The sequence below is a fragment of the Aplysia californica genome, unplaced genomic scaffold, assembly GCF_000002075.1.
Source record: "Aplysia californica isolate F4 #8 unplaced genomic scaffold, AplCal3.0 scaffold00037, whole genome shotgun sequence".
Lineage (NCBI taxonomy): Eukaryota > Metazoa > Mollusca > Gastropoda > Aplysiida > Aplysiidae > Aplysia > Aplysia californica.
In genome coordinates, this window is record NW_004797307.1 from 1,973,573 (window position 1) to 1,986,816 (window position 13,244).

A 13,244-nucleotide genomic window follows, 5' to 3' on the forward strand; every position below is an offset into this window, starting at 1 on the left:
TAGCAACAAAAGAGCCCCCAACAGATTCAAAGACGTACTGTTGATATTAATGTAGAGATAGGACAGCCACCCCCTCCCCTTCCCCCCTCTGATGTGGGGTTGGGGGGTTGGGGGCGGGGTGGGGATATATATAGACCCATTGTCCCGTATTCAGAGGGTGAAACTCTTCCAAAGACGAGATGGGTCGCATACGGGCCTCAATCCCCCTAGGATCTATGTGCGACACTTGTTGTGCTGTATCTTCTTTTTCTCATTTTTTGGGGGGGTCTCATTCCCTTCTTCTATTTTTCTCTGCCACTGTTGATCTCGTGCAGCAAAACCAGATCGTGAGGTCCCCCAGCCCACAGAGTGGAGGCTTTGTTAATCGAGAGGTGATACCCGTTCAGAATGTAACCATGCAGGATGCCTGGTAATTGAGATGAGATCAGGCTTTTTTTGTAGTTCGTTTGTTTAGGGTTTTTTTGCAGAGGGTTTTACGGCGCTCGCAGCTGCATAAGGTCATATGAGCGCCAAGGGGTGGGTGGGTTTGTTTTTTTGTTTTTTTTAATAGCATAAATTATAGTAGAGGGTTTTACGGCGCTCGCAACTGCATAAGGTCATATGAGCGCCAAGGGGTGGGTGTCAACAGAGAAGTCCTTTACAGTGCAGGGAATCAGACTTACTCTGCCCACCTCTCTAGCTTCAACAGCACTAGGTCTACTTCGACTATCAAGGCACCCCGGAAATAGTAGGTCACAAAAGTGTGACAAACATATACAAAAGAAGTAGAGGAAAATGACAATAGTAAGGATTAGGAAAGAAAAAGCAGCAGTTCCCTGTAGCAGATCAGGCACAGTTATGAGCTTGACATGATGAATCAGCCCATTTACAATTCTACTGCGCTTCAACGAGAAATGTTCCCCCTTTGGGAATGGCCTAAAGACACTACAGTCAGTGGCACCGTCCCTGGGGTATGAGATCAGTTTGCTGACCTCTTTCGCTAATAATAATAATAACCCCTATTATTATAATACACCTCTCTGGCCCACGTTTTTCTCTTAGAGAGGAGGGTGGCACGACCCATGTCACTCAAGCTGTTGGCCTAATTTATCGCCATTCGCAAAGAGAGTAACAAACATAAAAAAGAAGAAGGGGAGATAAGGACGATAGATGTTTGATAGTGAAGAAGCAAATCACACCAGAGCACCCGCCAACCACCCACAGAGATATAAGGATAGATAAACGTTGGATAGGAAAGAAAGAGCAAACCACACCAGAGCACCCATCAACCACCTGCGAAGCTTTCATTTGAACAATGAAATTAACAATAGATGCAATTACCAATGCAAAGTATTATAGTTATATAAAGCGGAGACAAAGAGTCATCACCATCACAGGGGTCAAGTGTCATAGAAACAAAATGAAAGAAAAATCAGCAATTTTCTCACCTAATCAAAAGCCATGTACCCTTTACTTCACTTTGACCATATCAAGTCAACAAAACAAATTAAAAAAACAAAACACTTTCTATTTTTAGATGTTTTAAAGTGACCAATAAACAAATAAACATGAGATTTGAGGGGGGGAAAAAAGACCCCCACCGCCCCAGCCCCCTCAAAAAAAGAAACCACATGCTCAGGAACAAAACATACTTTCCACTCCAGTCTATCCTTAATTAAAAGAATATAATATTAAGACAGAGGCCATCATGAAGCCATACATACAAAGACACGTCTGCGACACATTTGTGAGTTACTGTGTCATTTGTGGAGGCAGTACAGAACATCCAACAATATGAGTATGAGATAAGATAAACTTTATTGACCTTGTTTGGTAAAAGTCAACAGTGTGCTTTTAACAGCTTGGGTATCACAACATTGCTTCACATCAAATCAGTCAAGCAGGCATGCAAATATACATGTGCACGTTATCGCAACAAAAAACAAATAAACTCTTTTCCAGCACCTAAGTTCATTGAAATTCACCTGCTTACCCAGCAATGCATCTCTCTCTCTCTCTCTCTCTCTCTCTCTCTCTCTCTCTCTCTCTCTCTCTCCCCCTCTCCCCCTCTCTCTACACACACCTGCACACATATAAACACACACATAATATAATATAAAAGATAGGTAGATATGTACATGTACAGAAATATACGTACTTGTAAATGTATACATATAAAATGTATTGTGCATCAACATGTAGACAAAAAAGGCAACAATCTAACCAGCTTATTTTGAATTGCACACCTGCACTGAATGTGTAGCCTACTTATTTGTGAGGCATCATGGTGAAATCAAGGGCTCGTCAAAAGAATGAAATTGAAGGAGACAGCAGACACTGGGGCAGACGTTGTTGCAGAACACAGCACTACACCACAAGTTAAAACGACATTATAAAATGATAAGCGAAAACTCTTTCCGTGGTTGTTGAGTATTTAATTTCAACAAATGTAGTACATTGTACGTTTCCTGCAGTGAGTCGACCAAGGCTCTGTCCCCTACTCTCTGTCGTCCGATTGTCCCACTGAAGGCCGTGATTGACTGATTATATACACTTCTCGTGAACTATCCTGTAATGTCTATTTAGCCTACCTATGCCAACCTGGCATAGTAGCATGTAAACAATGCTGGCTATCGGTTTTGGCGCATTTGAAGAACAATAAAGAAAACGAGCAGCCATCAATGCCTTCACTCTTGTTTCTATACTCTTCGTCATCTTGTCTGCTGTGTGTTATAAACTGGACCTATAAAACAACTAAACATTATACTGGCGACGAGGATGGGATAAATTAGCGATGTAAAGGTCAGAATTCACATCGACGAGAACGTCACACCAAAGGCGCAGACACACAGGTGCATCCCGTACCACATCCGCAAAGATGTAGAACAAGAACTACAGCGTCTTGAAGAAAATGACACCATAGAGCATGTCGAAGGCCGAACACCTTGGGTTAGCCCGATCGTGGTGGTCCCAAAGAAATCAGGAGGAGTCAGACTCTGCGTGGACATGCGGGAAGCTAACAAAGCCATTAAGCGTGAGCGACACCCCATGCCCACAATCGATGACATGATTCATGATCTCAATGGATCGACAGTGTTCAGCCGCATCGACCTCCAACAGGCGTTCCATCAACTGGAACACAATGAAGGTAGCAGATACATAACAACATTCTCTACACACGTTGGCCTTCGACGATACAAGAGATTGATGTTCGGAGTAAACGCTGCTCCTGAGCTCTTTCAGCAAGCGCTTCACAGCATTCTCCATGACATTCAAGGTGTCACACATTATATCGACGACATCATTGTTCATGGGAGAACAAAAGCAGAGCATGATGCCAGTCTCACAGAAACTCTAGAAAGACTTCAGCAAAGAGGTGCCAAACTCAACAAGACAAGTGCATCTTCTGTGTCAAACAGCTGTCATTTCTGGGTCATACTTTTGGACAGAACGGCATATCACCTGAGCCTCAAAAGGTGAAAGCTATCAGGAGCATCACACCACCAACATCGGTCTCAGAGCTTAGGTCTTTCCTAAGCATGACACAGTTTGTGTCTCGTTACATCGACGGCTTCGCCACCATCACAGAACCACTGAGAAGACTCACAAGAAAGTCCCAAATATGGAAATGGGGACAACAACAAGAAGGAGCCTTCAAAACGCTGAAAACCGCATTCTCTGGAGTAGGTGTGATGGCCTACTTCGATCCAAAGAAATCAACGGAAATCCTGGTAGATGCATCATCATTTGGTCTAGGTGCAATGCTGACCCACCATGGCCGAGTAGTCTGCTATGCAAGTCGCGCTCTGACAGACGTCGAATCCCGTTACAGCCAAACCGAACGGGAGATGCTTGCCGTAGTATACGGTGTGGAAAAATTTCACATTTACCTATATGGCTCCACATTCAGCGTCATCACCGGTCACAAGCCCTTACTGGGAATCATCGGCAGCAGCAAGCCTGCATCAGCTCGCATCGATCGCTGGAGACTACGCCTTATGCCATACCGGTATACTCTGACATACAGGCCAGGCAAAGACGAGGCAAATCCAGCTGATTATCTATCTCGTCACCCATCAACTCGACCAACAAAGGATAACGACGGAGAGAGCTACATCAACTACGTGGTCAACGCATCTGTCCCTAACACTCTTTCTCTTGAAGAGGTCAAACAACTACTGCCTCCGACAAGACTCTGCAAAACGTCATGACGGCTATCACAACTGGTAACTGGGACTCCAGATCTGTCTCACCGTTCAAACCAATCAAAGACGAACTGACCATCCATGACGGAGTCTTGAGACAGAGCAGAATCTTGATCCCAGACTCCCTTCAACTGCGAGTGGTCAAACTAGCTCTCAGTGCTCACCAAGGCATCGTCAAGACAAAACAATTGCTTCGAGAAAAAGTCTGGTTCTCAGGAATCGACAGACTGGTAGAGACACACCTTAAGGGGTGTATTCCCTGCCAATCAGCAACCGTTGGCCCTAAACAGAGAGATCCGATCAAGACTACACCACTGCCCAAGCGCCATTGGGATGAGCTATCTGTGGACTTCGCAGGTCCCTTCCCTTCTGGAGAACTTCTCCTCATAGTAATCGACGATTACAGCCGATTTCCTGAGGTTCAAATTGTCAACTCAACCTCTGCTCGCACAGCCATCCCAAAACTGATGGAGATGTTTTCACGATTTGGCACACCAAGTGTGTTGAAGACTGACAACGGTGCGCCATTCAACTCTGGTGAGTTTGCAGCCTTCGCCAAGAAACTAGGCTTCAAACACCGGAAGATTACTACACTATGGCGTGAAGCGAACGGAGAGGCTGAAAGGTTCGTACGAACCTTGAACAAGTTTGTTCATGCATGTCAAGCAGAACATTCTGATTGGAAAGTAGAGTTGCAGAACTTCCTCTGCCAATACAGAGCCACACCGCACACTTCAACGAAAATTTCACCGCATGAGGCTCTCACCGGCAGGCAGATGCGAACAGCTCTCCCAGAGTTGATCGCCACTCACAAGAAGCCACTCCATGACCTGAAAGCCAACGACGACACTGCAAAACTCCTTCAAAAGAAGTATGCAGACTCAGACAGACACACCGCTCAACACAATCTGCAAATCGGTGACACTGTCCTGGTCCGTCAACAAAAACAAAACAAACTGTCAACACCACACAACCCAACACCTTTCACCGTGGAAAAGGTGAAGGGAAACATGGTCACTGCCACCAACAGTCAACACACAGTAACAAGGAACTCATTTTTCTTCAAAGCAGGTCTACTTCATGACGTTCATCAAGAACCAGATAAACCTGGACTTGAATCTGATCCTGAAGACGACTATCCATCGTGTCGTCACCCTCAACCTGAGTCTGATTCTGAAGACGACGATTCATCGCGACGTCACCTTCAAACTCACCATCAGCGCTCAGCACCCATCCAGAGTGAGCAATTACACTTACCACCAGATGAGGACCTGTCCTCTTCACCCCCCTCTCTGGAACACACACGGATAACACACCCAAACTTAATTACTAGAAGTGGCCGTGTTGTTAAAAAGCCCAGCAGATTCACAAGTTAGGCATGCTCTTTATCGGGCAAGTGCAGCGGTCACTCACATCACACACATTCACTAAATTATCTATGCATCCATAGACATTAAGATTAAGCTCAGTAGTGAGTAACTAGAGTTTCATGCCCGTGGGTATTGATCTACTAGTTTTTCTTTTCAAGTAGAATTTTTTAAACACTAACACTAATTCCATATATTTAAGAGACACTGACTGTATCCAGATGACCTGTTCCAGACATTCCAAGCAAGATCTAAAACAAAGATATCCCTTTTCTTGCAATCCAATTTTTATTTCAATAATAAATCAAAATATCGGTTATTTGTAAAAGAACTTAACAATTCGAATATTAAACATAATAAAGATAAATTTTATTCTTTAAATCACTGATAACATACATATAAAATAATTAACAGTAAATACATATATATAATCCCTCCCTATTCTTGTAACTATATAAAGTAAGGAACTTTCTATCTAAGTTGGAGAGGGATGTAATGTCCATTTAGCCTACCTATGCCAACCTGGCATAGTAACATGTAAACAATGCTGGCCATTGGTTTTGGCGCATTTGAAGAACAATAAAGAAAACGAGCAGTCTGAGTTTCCCCATCAATGCCTTCACTCTTGTTTCTATACTCTTCGTCATTTTGTCTGCTGAGTGTTATAAACTGGACCTATAAAACAACTAAACATTATATATCCTACGCAGGATCCCCTCACAGCACGAGATCTCTTTGTTCCTCCGCACGAGAACCCGCGCCCCGAGCAAATCTCGTTACTTGTGTCCACAACAGACGTGAATGTGTTGAGCTGTGACCCTTTCAACTCACTGAAATTCAAACCAATTCTCGAAACTGTGACAAAAGTCAGACTGTCTAGCCCAGGAGGAAATTTGAAAATTGAGGACAAATTCTGTTCAAAAGTGAACAGCCGGGAAGTAACTACTTTCTATGTAGTGAGCAACAAGGTTGAATCTCTGCTGAGCCGTGGCAGATCCTCAGCACTAGGCGTAGTGAAAAGAGTGGAAAGTGCAACATTCAGCGTAGTGAAGTGCATCATGAACATCAATGCCTTTCACCCCTGGCAGGGTATAGGCCACATACATGCTCCTTCCATTTATCCCTGTCCTGGGCCATCCTTCCAAACTCGTTCAAAGTGAGCTTCATCTCTCTCATGTCCCTTTCCACGCATCTCCTCCATGTTTCCCGTGGCCTACCCCTGCCTCGTGCTCCTTGTGGGTTCCACTGCAGTGACTGTCTCGTGATATTTCCACTGGGCTTTCTTAAGGTGTGTCCCATTCATCGCCACTTTCTAAGTCCTATTTCTACTTCTATATCCTTTTGTCCTCTCCTTTCCCAGAGTTCTTCATTTCTTATTCTATCCTGCCACTTAATTCTTAGAACGCAGTCAAGTGCAACCCTGTGAAAATCAAATGGAAAGAAGGCGTAATCCCACACTGGGTAGCTACAGCAAGGAGAGTGCCTATACCCCTTAATCAAGATAAAGTGAAGAAAGAGCTGGATAGAATGAAAGCACTAAATGTGATTGAAGAGGTGACTGAGCCAACAGAATGGGTTTCACCTTTGGTTCCCGTGGTAAAGCCTAATGGGACTATCAGGCTGTGTGTCGATCTGAAAAAGTTAAACAAAGCCATGCAAAGAGAAAGGTTTATCATCCCGACCTTTAATAACATTATTCACGAATTAAGAGGAGCAACGATCTTTTCAAAGCTTGATGCACAATCAGGATTTTGGCAAATTTCTTTAGACGAAGTAAGTGCCAAACTCACTACATTCAAAACTCCTTTTGCGAGATATTACATGAAGAGGCTACCTTTCAGAATTTCTTCAGCACTCCAGATTTTTATGAGAATTGTTTTGGACATTCGGAAAGACATTCAGAGAGTGATTTGCTACTTCGATGACATCTTGCGTTTTTCCAAAAACACGAGAAGAACATGAAGTTCTGTTGAGTAAAGTTCAACAGAGACTGGAAGAAGCCAGTTTGAAATTGAACTTAGAAAAGTGTGAATACCGGAAGCCAGAGATCCAATTTTTAGGTCACATAATCAACTCTGAAGGCTGTAGATCAGATCCAACCAAAGTGGAGGTCATATCTCAGTTACCAGAACCTTCTGACATTTCAGAACTGAGAAGGTGTCTCGGCATGGTAAATTATCCGGGGAGATATCGGTCACATTTGTCTACAGTACTGAAACCCCTCAATGAACTGTTGGAAAAAGACACTGAGTGGATTTGGGGTCCATCACAGAGGGAAGCTTTCAGCAAAGTGAAAGAAATGCTGACAGAACCACCTGTCCTGTCATACTTCGATCTAACCAGACCAACTGTCGTGGAAGCAGACAGCTCATCATATGGTCTAGGAGGTTGTCTTCTCTAAGAATATGAAAACGGACTGCGGCCTGTTGCCTTTTGTTCAAGATCACTTACAAGTGCTGAGCAACATTATGCACAGATCGAAAAAGAATGCCTGGCCTCAGTGTGGGCTTGTTCGATAGATATCTGATGGGCTTGGGCAGCTTCCCTCTTCTTAGTGACCACAAGCCATTAATTCCTCTCATGAATTCAAAATTGAGCAAATTATGGAGGAACTGGGAGTGACTCGGAAACCTTTTGATATCAGGAGATTATTTGGTAGGAACAGAACAGAGGATATCAGAGACGGCGGTAATGACCGGGCAAGCGAGAAAAAGCCAAGACCTACACTACTGAAATTTGAAACTGAAGAAGCAAGTGCTGATATGATGAGGAAATTTATTGAAGCAAGAAAAGATGCAGCAAAGGACAAAAATGAAGGAGAAGAGGACAAGTTATACTTGACTATTGGGGCGCGAAAAGATATGACAAAGCAGGAGAGAGAGGAGGACTATGCCCTCTACCAGGAGTTAAAGGCTAAGAAAGAGAGGTAACAAAACTTGGGGGAAAATTTCGCTCACTGGGTGAGGAGAGACGGCAAAATTCGGAACATAGGGAAATACCCAACAGAACGTCAGAAAGAGAGGGAGACAATACGAGAATAAAGCCACAGACAGCAAAGAATGTAAATAGTTTGGGCCATTGTTCGCCTTTTTCATATTTTAATTATTGTTCATCTATTTCTGTACAGAATAAAAGTTTCACTTCATTTTCTTCTTTTTCACCTACATTTCCTTCCAGTTGGAATGCACATACTTTAGAGAATTGTACTTGCTGGTATACAAATGCAGATCAATTGTTGAACAAAAGAAATGAGTTGAAGTCTAAGGTGGAGATTTATCAGCCTGATATAATTGCTGTAACGGAAGTAAAGCCCAAAAATGTAAGGTCCAAAATTCAAGAGAGTGAGTTATCTTTGGATGGCTATGACTAAGAATTATTTCACAACCTGGAAGAAGAAGGTCTAGGACTAGTGTTGTATATGAGAAAAGCACTGAAACCAGGGCTGTGTGATGACTTGGACAATGACTTTTGTGAAAAACGTTTTGTAAAATGTGTTCTTAAGGATGGTGTTTCATTACTCATCGGACTGATTTATAGAAGTCAACACAGCCCTACAGCTAAAGAAGATGCATGGAAGCTGAACAAGCTCTTTGAATTAGTGTCACTGAGAAAAGAGACTCACAAAATCATAATGGGTGACTTTAATTTCAGACAAATTGATTGGGAAACTGAAACTAGCAACGCTGGTGAAAAACACTTTGCTACTCAATTCCTCAAGGCTACAAAAGACGCATTCTTCATACAGCACCAAAAGACTCCCACAAGATATAGAAAAGGTGAGACTCCTAACATTCTAGATCTAGTCATTACAAATACTGAACAGCTGGTTACAGACATCAAAGTTGAAGCTGGTATAGGTAAAAGTGATCATCTTTGTCTGCTTATGACTTTGTCATTATCAGCAGGTACTGCACCCAAGGTAACTAGGAGAAACTTTAGAAAAAGATGTTGAGAAACTGAGGGAGGACCTTGGAGCATATGACTGGTGAAAAAAATGGTGAAATGGTAGGGGTTTAACGCCCCTATCAACACTATTAGGTTATTTAAGGGGCGGGACCTCCTAGTTAAACGTCCGTCTCCGATGATAGGACCGAGCTAAGTGGGAAGTTTGGGTAAAGTATCTTTCCCAAGGACACAACGTTGGACCGAGCTAAGGCTCGAACCCCCGAACCCGCAATCTCGCATATGACTGGGAGAGTGAGCTTGCTAACAAGAACGTTCAAGACACTTGGTCTGTCATCAAGAGCAAAATTGAGGGTACCATTGGGGCTTCAACACCGCTGATGAATATTTCAGGGAAGAAAAATAAAAGATACCCGGATAAAGACACATTAGAGGCAGTGAGGAAGAAACATCGGGAATACAGAAAATGGAATGGGACAGGAAAGGCAAAGGATGAAATAGCATACAATAAGGCCAACAACAAGGCTAGGAAAGCATGTCGGAAGGCAAACAGGAATTATGAAAAGAAATTGGCTATTGAGGCAAAGAAGAACCCCAGGGTATTTTACAGTTACGCCAACTCAAAGATGAAGAGTAAGATCGGTATCGCAGACCTAAACAAGGACGATGGGACAAAGACAAAGTCAGATACAGAGAAAGCAGAACTGCTAAATAAACTCTTTCAGAGTATTTTTACAAATGATTGGGTAGATGTTTTACGGCACTATCGACACAATTTTTTACAAATGATTGGGTAGATGTTTTACGGCACTATCGACACAATTTTGGTCATTTAAGCGCCAATTTTACGAATGAGAACCCAGGACCACTCCCCGACTTTGAAGAGTATGACTACAACACAGAACTTCAAGACTTCAATATTGAAACGGTGACAGTTAAAGAACTTTTGGTTAGTCTTGATGTCAACAAGGCGACGGGACCAGATGGCATCCCTCCCAGAGTATTATCCCAGGCAGCTGACATACTTGCACTACTTCTCTATGAGTTTAGTTTAGTATAGGGTTTTACGGCGCTCGCAACTGCATAAGGTCATATGAGCGTGCGAAACACAAGTTAGTTTTGTTCACAACAGTTCGCTGTACGGCTGGCTCGGGTCAGTAGTTAAATCTTAAAATGTTTAAAAATCAGTGTAAATATACATATATTTTCAATCTAAAACAATTTTTCTAGTTAACACAAAAATTTTAAATAGTACAATTTTACTTTACAATTTGCCATAAAGGCCAATGGCCTTCATAAAATTCAAAATTTTGCTGGGACCAACGACGGAAAAAATGTCTTGCAATTTCTTGCATATTTATAATATTTCCCTCGGATCTCTCCAAAGTCTAGACATTCGGTTAAGATGTGTCTAATGGTAAAATCTGAGTCGCATCCGATACAGAACGGCTTCTCATCTCCCTGTAAGGAGGTATTTGTGGGTCAGGGCCATGTGTCCGATGCGCAATCAAGTAAAAAAAACTTGCACTACCTCTAAGAATTCTCTTTAGGAGGACACTAACTGATGGAGTATTACCAGTGGGATGGAAAACAACATTTGTGTCACCAATATTCAAGAAAAGGTAACAAGGCGGCAGTTAACAATTAGTGACCTGTGAGCCTAACATGTGTCATCTGCAAAGTTATGGAAAAGCTCGTAAGACGACACATCATGTACAATATTGTAAACAACATATTGATTTCTAAAGACCAACACGGATTTGTCACTGGACGTTCATGTAGAACACAATTATTGGAAGCTTTAGATGACTGGACGAATGTTATGGATGAAGGAGGGTCAGTGGATGTCATTTATATGGACTATCAGAAAGCCTTTGACTCCGTTCCCCATAGGCAACTTATACAGAAGCTCTCAGCATGCGGTGTAAAGGGAAGGTACTCACGTGGGTTAAGGACTTTTTGGACAGCAGAAAACAATGGGTTGTTATAAATAGATCACGGTCAGAGGAAGCTGAAGTTACAAGTGGAATCCCGCAAGGATCAGTTCTAGGCCCCCTTTTGTTTGTAATTTACATCAACGATCTTCCCAGAGGACTTAAAACGACGGCCAAAATGTTCGCTGATGACACAAAGCTCTACGTTAGAAGTGACACCGTGAATGGACCGCAAGATTTACAGGATGATTTGGATACCCTTCAAGAATGGTCTCAAGGATCGATGGTTGCTTCGTTTACACCCGCAAAAGTGTTGTGTCCTAAAAGTTGGCAAAGACAATGATAACGAATACTTTATGGACCAAGCAGTGGATGGTGGCACCTCAAGACACAAACTGAATGTAACAAAGAGAGAGAAAGACTTTAGAGTTGTGGTCGATAATAAACTAACCTTCAAGGAGCAAGTAGCCCAGATAACATCAAAAGCGAACCGTATTGTTGGACTTATTAGGCGATCATTTGACTACCTTTCTGAGGGTATTTTTGTTTTGCTCTACAAGAGTTTAGTGAGCCCTTTATTAGAGTATGCACACTGTGTTTGGCAACCCTTTGAAAAAGGACTATATAGTGAAATCGAACAAGTTCAAAGGCGGGCTACCAAAATGCTGAGTCCCCTCAAAGAAAAGCCTTATTCTGAAAGGCTGAAAAAACTAAAGCTTCCATCCCTGGAACATCGTAGGTTACGTGGTGATATGATAGAAACGTATAAGTATATCAAAGGCTACTACATCACCGAAAGACCAGCGTTTACAGAGGCAACAACCACACAACTCCGTGGCAACTCAGAGAAGCTCCAGAAGCAAAGAAGCAGATTGTGTGAGGGCAAATATTTTTGAGAATAGGGTTAATACTATTTGGAACAATCTCCCCGAATCAGTGGTGTCAGCTCCAAACGAGGACACATTTAAGAGACGTCTGGACAAATACTGGAAAGATCTCCCAACTATTTACAACCCAACTTGCCAAACCTGATTTGTCTAGCCTGCACGCAATGCATAGTCATTCATTACCAGCAGGGGCGGCTCGTGGGTCTAAAGAGTGGGCGTGCACAATTAAGCTATCTTAGGCTGAAGATAATCAAGGGCAGAGTGAATGGGATGGTGTATAATTTTAGGATCTTTGGGTTGGTGAAGGAAGACCGTGTGCTTTTATTTTCATTCTTTTTACTTGTGGCTTTGACTTCTAGAATTAAATCTGTTTGTTAGCTGAACGTCAATTTCATTCATCCTGCATTAGAACTGAACACTCAAGTAATACCTTTCACCCGTCCACTACAAAACCGTTCAAAGGCACAACTCATAGGACGGTGATTTAAGTATGTCACGTTCACCTCTCACAGGTTCACGGTCACAGAGTCACTTAAAATAGCGATAAAAGACAATGAACCAATCACAATTCACTTGAGCACTCCGTTGGATTGCTCCGGGGCCCACATAATTTTGGCATGGAATAGTGCACAGTCTATGGCGTTTATTTTTAGATTGCCTACTGTGGGCTATGTTTCGGCGATATTCGGCTGGAGCACATTTGAGATGTGCCGTCTTATTAATATTAATGTACCACCAAACTCTCTACAAGTGCCGTCATCGCTTGGGTTATCTCTAAGAGCGATTTATAGGTCAGGTTTCCACTGTTGACTATCCTGTTATGTTTAGATACAGCGCATGAACTTAGACATGGCATAGTATATGTTTTACGGCGCTATAGAATAGAAATGACAGTTACGGCGCCAGCGAGGGCCTTGTTCTGATATAATATATGGCTAGTGTTCGTTTCTGTCGTCTTTTATTTTATTA